The sequence below is a fragment of the Toxotes jaculatrix genome, chromosome 2 (genome assembly GCF_017976425.1).
Source record: "Toxotes jaculatrix isolate fToxJac2 chromosome 2, fToxJac2.pri, whole genome shotgun sequence".
NCBI lineage: Eukaryota > Metazoa > Chordata > Actinopteri > Toxotidae > Toxotes > Toxotes jaculatrix.
This window is the reverse complement of record NC_054395.1, coordinates 3,765,824-3,775,620: the sequence shown is the minus strand read 5'-3', so window position 1 is coordinate 3,775,620 and position 9,797 is coordinate 3,765,824.

The window sequence follows — 9,797 nt, the reverse complement described above, 5'->3', positions numbered from 1 at the left end:
GAGACCACCAGGCTGCAGGACGACTCTGGGCTGGATCATTTTACAGAGAGTGGAGGAGAAGGACGGTCAGACTAGATCAGCTATACCCTTTAGACTGCTGCAGTAGAGTGGGACAAATGTGTGTGGTGACCATTGAGCTAGGGTAAAATGCTTCTGACCAATACAAAGACAGGAGGCAGGTGAAAACCAACACTGGTCTATACATTTAGAGCACTGGCCTCCTGCTGGACAGCGTCCGGTATGGCCTGTGGAGCAGAGGTGGAGGGCTGGGGCTCCGGCCTAAAAAACTTACTGATCACTTAGAGTAACGCATCGACCGAGGCCCAACCAAACGCACGCTCAGCACAACTGCACGAAGGCCTCCAGGAGGACAAAAAGTCAGTGGGACAGCTGTCTGCAGTACAACCAGAGAAGCCGAAGACAGGTGTTACTGCTGCTCCCAGCAGAGGGACAGAGGCCCACATCAGGACTTTACAGGCAAAACTCAGCAACTTGGGGATATGATGTGACTGGCAGCCATGGCAACACTGGACAAGACCAAGTTAAACTGACAGGATGTCAATCTCCTGTGGGCAGATGTCTGATATGTCTGACCTACACAGAGGAGCCTCATCCAGAGGGGTGGAGGTGGGAGGCATTGCCAGACTGGAACTTTTTACTAACTAATATCTCCACTGACTCCCTTCAAACTAAAGGCAAATACACTGTTTCATGTATAGTAACAAAGATTTCCACTTTGTATAGATTTCCACTAATCCCTCACAGTTCACCTTCAGTAGTTACCATTTGTCCATAATTAAGTCAAACTAGAAACAAATTTGAAATCAAAAGGCCACTGATGCACCACAGTTTTATGCCATGTGCTGAGGTTAATAAGTACGCTCATTTAAAAACATTAAGTATTAAAACACTAAATTAAACTAAAGATAATATTCAAAATCATATTTCAAATCAGAACAAGCTCATAACAAATCTAACAGGATAGACATTTTTGCCCAGACAGTAAAAGAAGGGAGTCTTACCCTGCTGGTGCCAGTGCTCCTGGGGGACCAGTAGCTGTGGTCACGGAGGTGAGAAGGTAGATCACACATCTGGAAGCATTAACACAGAGTTTAGGATGGGGGCTCTGCTTAACTCAACACAACTATGGTTGACTCAACACTCAATAAATGTGTTACTTCCTTCAACCTACTGAGCTCACTGATGTTTCCCTTCATTAGAAAAGCATATTTTCTACTCTGTGTGTAAATGTCACTTTCTTTTTTCTTTCCTAATTTATCTACTTATTTTTTTCTTCACTGCTGTAATATCACATTAAAACCTTACAGTACAGAAACAACAACATAAAGAGTGATCACTTATACACTGGCCAATAAAATAATGAATGTGGGCTTCATCTTAAGAAAAAAGTCAGGCTCAAAGTGGAAACTACTGTATCTTCAAAATCAATCATTTAAGGTGGAGGATGAATGCAAACGATTCAAGATTCAAAGGGTTTATTGTCATTTGCACAGTAAGGAAACAGGTTTCCCTGTACAATGAAATTCTTACTTTGCTCTTCACCCAGAATGCCATACAAAACGTTGTAAGTAAAATAAAATAGATAATAGTATTTACAAAATATTAACAAGAGCATAAGTGAAAAAAGTTACACAAAATATAAACTGTACTGATATATACAAATCAGCTGTTGTGCAAATTCAGCTGAGAGTGAAGTGAAGACTGTGCAAAAGAACTGTTATGTGAACAGTGCGGTATGTGTGCAGTTATTAAGGTGCAGAACAGTAATAAATAATAACCTGTGCAATATGCAAGATTTTATTTTTCCCTAAGAAGTTTAAACAAGTTAACACTGAATCTGTTTGCTTTAAAAGCAGCAGGGTTACTTCTGTCTTAACATTTCAGTCCAACCAAAGACTTTAATGTTTTATTAAACATGTTACTACACAAAATGGACGCTGTATTAAAGTCAGTCCTAGAGGCTCTAGAACGTTCGACGCCTCACTAAATTCAGTCGAGGCGTCGAGATAAATGGTTTGAAAAAACTATTTAAATCATATTTAACTCATTTTACTCTGATTCCTATGATAGAAAATGTCACAAGTGTTAAGTATGAGTTTGGTCAGAGTGTTTTCTAGAGGACCCAGAAGCAGACCACAGGCTGATGGCAGAGAAAAAAAGTAGATTTAATAAGGATTAACACAAAGCGAGTCCAAAAACTTTCAGGACTGAAAGGAGTGGAGGCAGAGTGGCGTGGCAGGCAGTTACTGGCTGGAGGAGCGATCCTGAACACTGGAGGGTTTCACTGGAAGAGAACAGCAGAGAGCAGAAGTCACTTGACTGAGCACAAGGTTAGTTTACAAGAGGTTCTTAAAGAAGAATAGTTTGCTTGGCGGCGAGAGAGTTACCACTGAAGGTAGACAATCCAGCGTCGAAGTGAAGCCCAGCTCCGGCTTAAAAGGAGTGATGATCAGGAAACGAGGTGCAGGTGTGCCAACCACCAGCCAGCAGAAAGCCACGCCTCTCCACTCTAATAGAAAAGACCCTCCCACAGAAGGCAGAGGGAAAACACACCAAGCACAAGCAACACAAAACCCTCATAACATAACAACAAGGTTGCACTGAAATGGGTGAGTGTTTTTTTGTCAAGCTAGCTTGCTTACTTTTGCAGAAATTGTAGAATGAAGTCTTTCTCCACCGAAGTCTCGGAGTGAAATGGTGCTTGAAGAACGAGCCTTTTGAATTTAGAGGCTCTCCATAGCGACCACCTGCATACGTCAGCACCAAGGCCAAGAGCCTAATCCTACCTGGACTCATTAAAGTAATAAAGAGGACGTGTGAAAGTCCCAATATAAATAGCAAGAAAACTTAGTGAAGCAAGTTTCCAGAGCTCTTAACATGTGCTTTGCCATTAAGAAGACGACTGAAAAACTGCTTTGGGGACTTTGAAAAAGTGCCAAAGTGCATAAGACCAGTCCTATGCTACTGTATAACATAGGTAACAAAGTTGGAATTATAGACTATCATGTTTTCAGTTGTTTTCGATTTACAAGCTGGTTTAAACCTGCTACACATGCGCATCTGTGCCAATAGTTAATATATACTTCATACACTATAAAATGTAATTGCTAATATAACTTAAAATAAGAAGTGATCTTAACTGATGAGTGTTTACTTTGGTGACTCTTACACTTATACTTAGTTCATAAAACTTTTTAGTGAAGAAAGTAATCAAACTTACCAGTCTTAAGTAACATTAACTCAAAAAGTGAGTGATGAAGACCGGTCTTCAAAACCTGACACCTATGCCCGACAGTAGGTGGCAGCACTTGGCTATGTAACATGCGCATTTTCCCGGGAAGACATGCTCCTTAATGGCCGTAACCACATTGAAAGCGGGAAGAAAGCTTCTGGTTTAGTCATGTGAAGGTAAATTGCTGCAAAATGGAAAATTTTATCAGCTTTGTATTTAGTAAACTGGCCATATGCTGTATGCTTCATCTGTCGGTGAAAGGTACCAGGTTAACAGTCTTCAGATTCAAATACTCCTAAGCAAGCTGAAATTATACAGTGGTTTTATTTATTTATTTATTTTGCTGGGAGTCGGTCCTAACAGACACGATAGACAAAAGTAGCGCATTTAAGCCAAACCCCTCCATTTAAGAGGCAAGCTGATGTAAAGGTTAGCATGTCTAGATAGCGCGTTAGCTAGCGCTATCGACAGGTCGATAGGTCACATAGGTCTTGTAAAGCTACGCATTCATTATAATTTTAAGGATAACTTAAAGAATTTCAGCAAATGTATTGTGCTTCTTAACAGGAACAGGGTTCCTACGAAAGTATGGAAAGTATGGAATTTGATTTTATAAATTTCCAGGTTTGGAAAAGTATGGAAAATGGAAACTATTGTATAGAAAAATATTCATGTTTCCAAGACTATTACCACTGCTCTATTTCCTAAAACATAAAATTATGAATATCTAAAAAAATAAATGGATCTATCTGTTTTTAAGGCCCTTAGTAGCACAGCTAAAATGTTTGTGTGAGAGCACACAGTAGGCTATGCGTCATAGACTGTATAAAACAGCTATGCGTTCATAAGATAGATCCATGGCTACGCGCCAGAAAACATTTGGGCAGATTGACAAGTTGATTGAATGCCCAGCCTTCTACTCTTATCCTCCTCCAACCCATTGGCCTGTCAGGTGTCATCAAGTTTCACTGCTGCTTCGACAGACGGGTGAAGTCCACACCGTGCGTGAGCTATTCAATGCCTGTTTATGATCATTGACAGAACTCGTTATGGGTAAATGTAAACTCTCTGACGACTGGCTCATAAATCCCAAATATAAAGACTGGTTGGATAAGGATTCCAAATGGATAAATAAAGCTAAATGCAGACTTTGTGTGAAATTGTTTGATATCTCCAACATGGGGGAGGTGGTGGTTGTGATTTGAATTTGTCTGGGTTTGGTCTTTATTTATTTGTATGAGCTATATTACCTAGCTATAATCTTCTGGAAATTATTTGGTGACATAATGGCATATATATTCAGAATAATGAAAACAAACAGAGAAGTCTGGAAATTAGTAGTGGAATTATATATATATATATATATATATATATATATATATATATATATATATATATATATATATATATATAGTCATTAATACTAATATTAATATTAATAGCAATAGTAATAGGACTAGTAATGTTATCATTATTATCATTATTATTATTATTATTATTATTATTATTATTATTATTATTATAGTGGAAAAAAGTTTTCAGACACCCCATGCATTTTCAATTCAATTTTATTTATATACCGCCTTCCACTGTCACGGCTTTGGGAGGCAAGGACTAGGACCCAAATGCAAGAACCCCTCAGACGTAGTTCAAACTAATAATTATTTATTCAAACAATGTAACAAACAAAAGATCACCCATAAAGGGGAAAAAGGCACTAAAACAAAAGTTACAAAACGGGAACACAAAATCACTCTTAAAGAGGAGAAAGGTTAAACAGGTGTCAGCCGGACCGCCGCCTGAAGACGAGGGACTGATGGCGGCCGGACCGCTGACGGGAGACGAGGAACTGATGGCGGCCGGACCGCTGGCAGGAGACGTGAAGCAGGTATCAGCTGGACCGCCAACTAGAGAGGGGGGACAGGGGTCGGTCGGACCGCTGACGGAAGACGAGGAAGTTTTGTCGGCCGGACCGCCGACCGGAGACGTGGCCGGGATCCCCGATGCAGGGACAGGGGAGACTGGCTGGAGGCTAGTTGGCCCAAGGCTAGCTGATTGGGAGGCTGGCCGGGGAATTATCTTATTCCCGCAGTACTTGACCAGTTTGTTTTTAAAACCTTGGGTGTCGACCAGAGCCAGATCAGACGGAGACAGTCCCGACAATACAGCGACATTTGGAAACACGTGTATAATCCAAGGTTTTTCCATAACAAGATCGCGGAGCATTTCCCGGCCCCAGTTCCACTCCCAGTAGCTTGTTCCGGGCTGCATAAGCTCAAGCAGCCTGCTAACGCGGGGGTAGGTTTCAGAAAGCTCTTCCGTAGCAGCTTTCATTTCCAAATAATCTTTGGACATGGATAAAAACTTCAGTTTCAAGTCTGTGATGGGCTCTGCTGGATCCATTCTGGGCAGTTCGTTCTGTCACGACTAATGAAGGAGGCAAGGACTAGGACCCAAATGCAAGAACCCCTCAGACGTAGTTCAAACTAATAATTATTTATTCAAACAATGTAACAAACAAAAGATCACCCATAAAGGGGAAAAAGGCACTAAAACAAAAGTTACAAAACGGGAACACAAAATCACTCTTAAAGAGGAGAAAGGTTAAACAATAAACAAAGTAACAAAATAATACAAAACCTGACCTGGGGTATTATGAAGACGAGAGATCCAAAAAGAAGCAAAATACATGAGCCAAGGGCAAGAGACCAAACATGGGACACGGCGTGATACAAAGCATGGAACCTGACATGAGACGAAACGTGAGACAAGAACATGGGACAAAAGCATGGGACAAAAACGAACTGACACCGGACAAGGGGAAACGTGGACTATATATACACACACAGGTAAGGGGAACAGGTGGAACCAATTAGGGCGGGGAAAACAATTACAAAAGCGGGAAACAAGACAAAGACAGGAAGTACAACAAGACCAGATACACAAGGGCTGAAATTTCAGAATAAAACAGGAACTATAACCAAAACTTAAACTAGAGTTCCAGAGTCCCAAAAAGATCCAAAATCAGCCCCCTTAGGGGCTAGTCATGACATCCACAATCAAAATTGTCTCAAAGCGCTTTACAGAGACCCAGAGCCTGACCCCAGAGCAAGCACTTAAGGCGACAGTGGCAAGGAAAAACTCCCTTTTAACAGGAAGAAACCTTGAGCAGAACCTGGCTCAGATGGGGGACTCTCCTGCCGATGGCCGGGCTGGGTGAAAGAAGGAAAAGGAGGAAGATAGGACAACTAGGAATGGGGGAGAGGGGGAGAAGGACATGCAGCATAATACAGACAATGGACAATGTTAGTGGGTCAGCATTTACATTACAGTTAGTGAACAGTTATTGGATAATGTGTGCTCAGCAGATTACATATTTGTGATATATTGCATTAACAGTCACTCTTAAGTTTCCAAGTGCAATTTGTTTTTGTACAGTCACAGCCAAAATACTAAACCAATTCTAAAATCAGCCATTAAAAAGTTAGAATTGATTAGCTCCATAAAAATACTTAAGACATTTTGAGTATTGTGGTACCACTGACCCGCTAATGAAGATCATCCTTTTTATTGAAGACAATTTTTGTTAGCGTGCTTTGTGTCCATATAAAGCCAGAACATTTGAAAGTTCTTCAGATGAAAAATGGCTAAAACAAGGAACTTAACACAAGAAACACACCAAGATAAAGACTCTCAGCCAGGAAGGGTACAGCTGCCGCCAGATAGCTAGAAAGTGCAGATGCAGTCCTTCAGCAGTTGGATACACACTGCAGAAATATAGACAAACAAACAGCTTGGAAGACAAACCAAGATCTGGGCATCTAAGAGTGTCTTCAGTGTGCACGCATGTGCAGGGAAAACCGCCGAATGACATCACTTGAGCTGCAGCAACAGTGGTCAAACCAAACTGGTGTCCAGTGTTCCACCCGCACTGTGCGTGGCCGACTCCTACATCATTTAAGAAGCCCCTGATCAACGAGAGGCAGGGGTTAGCTCGGCGCCGCTGGGCCCAAGCATATAAGGACTGGACAGCCAGGAACTGGAAGAAGATTCTGTGGTCGCATGAGTCCAGTTTCCAGCTTAATGCTTCTCATGCTAATGTGAGGGTACGCAGAAGGCCAGGTGAGGCATTATCTCCAGCATGCACAGTACCTACTGTCAAGCATAGTGGAGGCAGTATCATGTTTTGGGGATGTATGAGTGCTGCTGGCGTTGGTCACCTCACTGTCTGTGATGGCACATTGAACTCTGCTAAGTATTGTGCCATTCTGGAAACCCACATGCTCCCTTCTGCACATGCACTGTTCCGTCGAGGTCGAAACTGGATGTTTCAGGAAGATTATGCCCCTTGCCACGCATCCAGGTCAAGTAGAACTTGACTGCAGGAGCATAATATCCAGGTCTTGGAGTGGCCGGTGGTGTGGATTTTTCTGGCAAGGCTGTAGACCCAGCTGAGGGCCAGTTGAAGCTGAGTCCAAGTCCGGCCGAGTCCTCACACCTTACTCTTTTACTCTTCTTTATCTAAATCTTTTTCTGTGTTTAGTCTGAGTGTTCAACTCTTCTTTTTAAAAGAAAACACAAAGACGCACATTTTAAGCACTGGAGACAAGGGAAGTTGAATCCATAGAGCTTTATTCTTCAATACAGAAGTCAAAAGCCTGAGCCGTCCCACGGAGACGACTGAGTTTCACCATCTGTGCATCACTTTTTATATTGTAAATTGTAGGTGTGTTACAGACCAAGACGCATGTCTGACCACATCCCTTTTTACCTTTCATTGGTTATTTTTGGGACGATTCTACTCATATCTAAAATTTAGCCCTTCCCATCTTACACCAAAAAAGTACAGCACATGGCCTTTACACATGACCAGTCCAGGTTCAAGGACAGGTCGGGGCGTTACTGGGCGTGTCCCTTTCTTTGGTTGGTGCATTTTTACTGGTGTCAAGACTTACGTCAAATCTATCTTTTTTTCCTGGAATTTAGCAGAATTGATCTCTGTTGGTGTCTCTGCTTATCCCATGTGTACCACTGTTGGGTAGGAGGCTGGTGCGCTAATTACTAAGATGTTCAACAGTGGACAAGATGGGGTGCCGGTCAGGACACAGGTAAAGAAGAACAGGATCTGAAACGGTGCTCCAGCTGTATTTATTTTCCTCTGACACTCACAGCATCACAGCAGTCTAAAGTAGTAAAAACAGCATTCAGCTCTTTTATCAACACACACATTATACAGTCTCATTAAACGTAACTAGGTAAAGGAGCACATAAAAAATATAAACAACACGGGCTCAAATAAAGTGCTGCATCAAACACGCAACCTCCTCTCATTCCCCTCATTTAACATAACGACACATAACTTTATTGCTCACATAGAAATGAACCGACATGTAAATACACTAGTAAACTTCATCCAACCTTACGACACCGCAACGTGCAGCGGAAAACGGTGCTAGCTAGCATAGCGAACTTAGCAACAACAACACAGCAACACTCACATATCATCAGCAACTTAGAACTAGAAACATCAGAGGCTGGAGTTGCAGGTAACGTGAGGATTTATGTTCGTTATAACCTATCTATCAAATAACGGAGTACACTGGTACATGTCTTCAGATTGTGCACGTCCTCACCGTGGCAGAACAGGGACGTAGCGCGATGATGTCAACGTCACATCTCGTGATCGCAAGCAGGGCAGTGCTGAACCTTTAGAACCTATATGTCAAAGGCAAGGCCCGCGGGCCACATCCGGCCCGCAAAAGAATTTTCTATGGCCCCCGGGATGATATTTGATTAGTATTAGAACCGGCCCGCTGGCCGTAGCCGTCCGTTGCCGTTTTGCGTGCGCCAATACCACATTACCCACAATGCAACGGTAGTGAACAGACTCACTGCAGTGCTAGCCTGGTTGTCATGACTACCAAAACTCTTCGCGCTATTGCAGTGCAGCAAGCGGGCATCGTTTTAATTATCCATCAACAGTCAGAGCAGATGTTGACTTTCAGCTACCCCCCTCCCTAAAAAATGGCTAAACGGAAGGTGGACACTTGAAATTACTAACAGAGCCATAAGACAATATTGCTTTATTCATTTAATGTACAGGACATGTGATTTCTCTTTAAAGGAAGTTTGTTTTTGTCTATGTGCCTGTTGAAAATGTTTTCACTGGAAATTACTGACAGAGCCATAAAAAATACTGGATTATTCATTTAAACATTAGCCTAAATAGTATACACCTTGTTAGGTATTGGTTCAATAGGCTATGTGTAATCATTTCAATATGTTTTAATAAACACTGAATCAGCCCGGCCCTTGGCTTGTAGCAAATTTGTTTTTTTGGCCCTCTGTGTATTTCACTTTGACATCCCTGCTTTAGAACAACCACAGTGGTCCATTTCAACCACACTTTGTTTTTAATGGAATCTGGATTTTTTTTTGACTGGTTTTTTAAAAAAACTTTGTAGGTTACCTTAACAGACTCTGTCTATCATACATCTGCTTTTCAGGGTCGTTGAAATCAGCAGCAAGCAGAGTGGGGAATGAG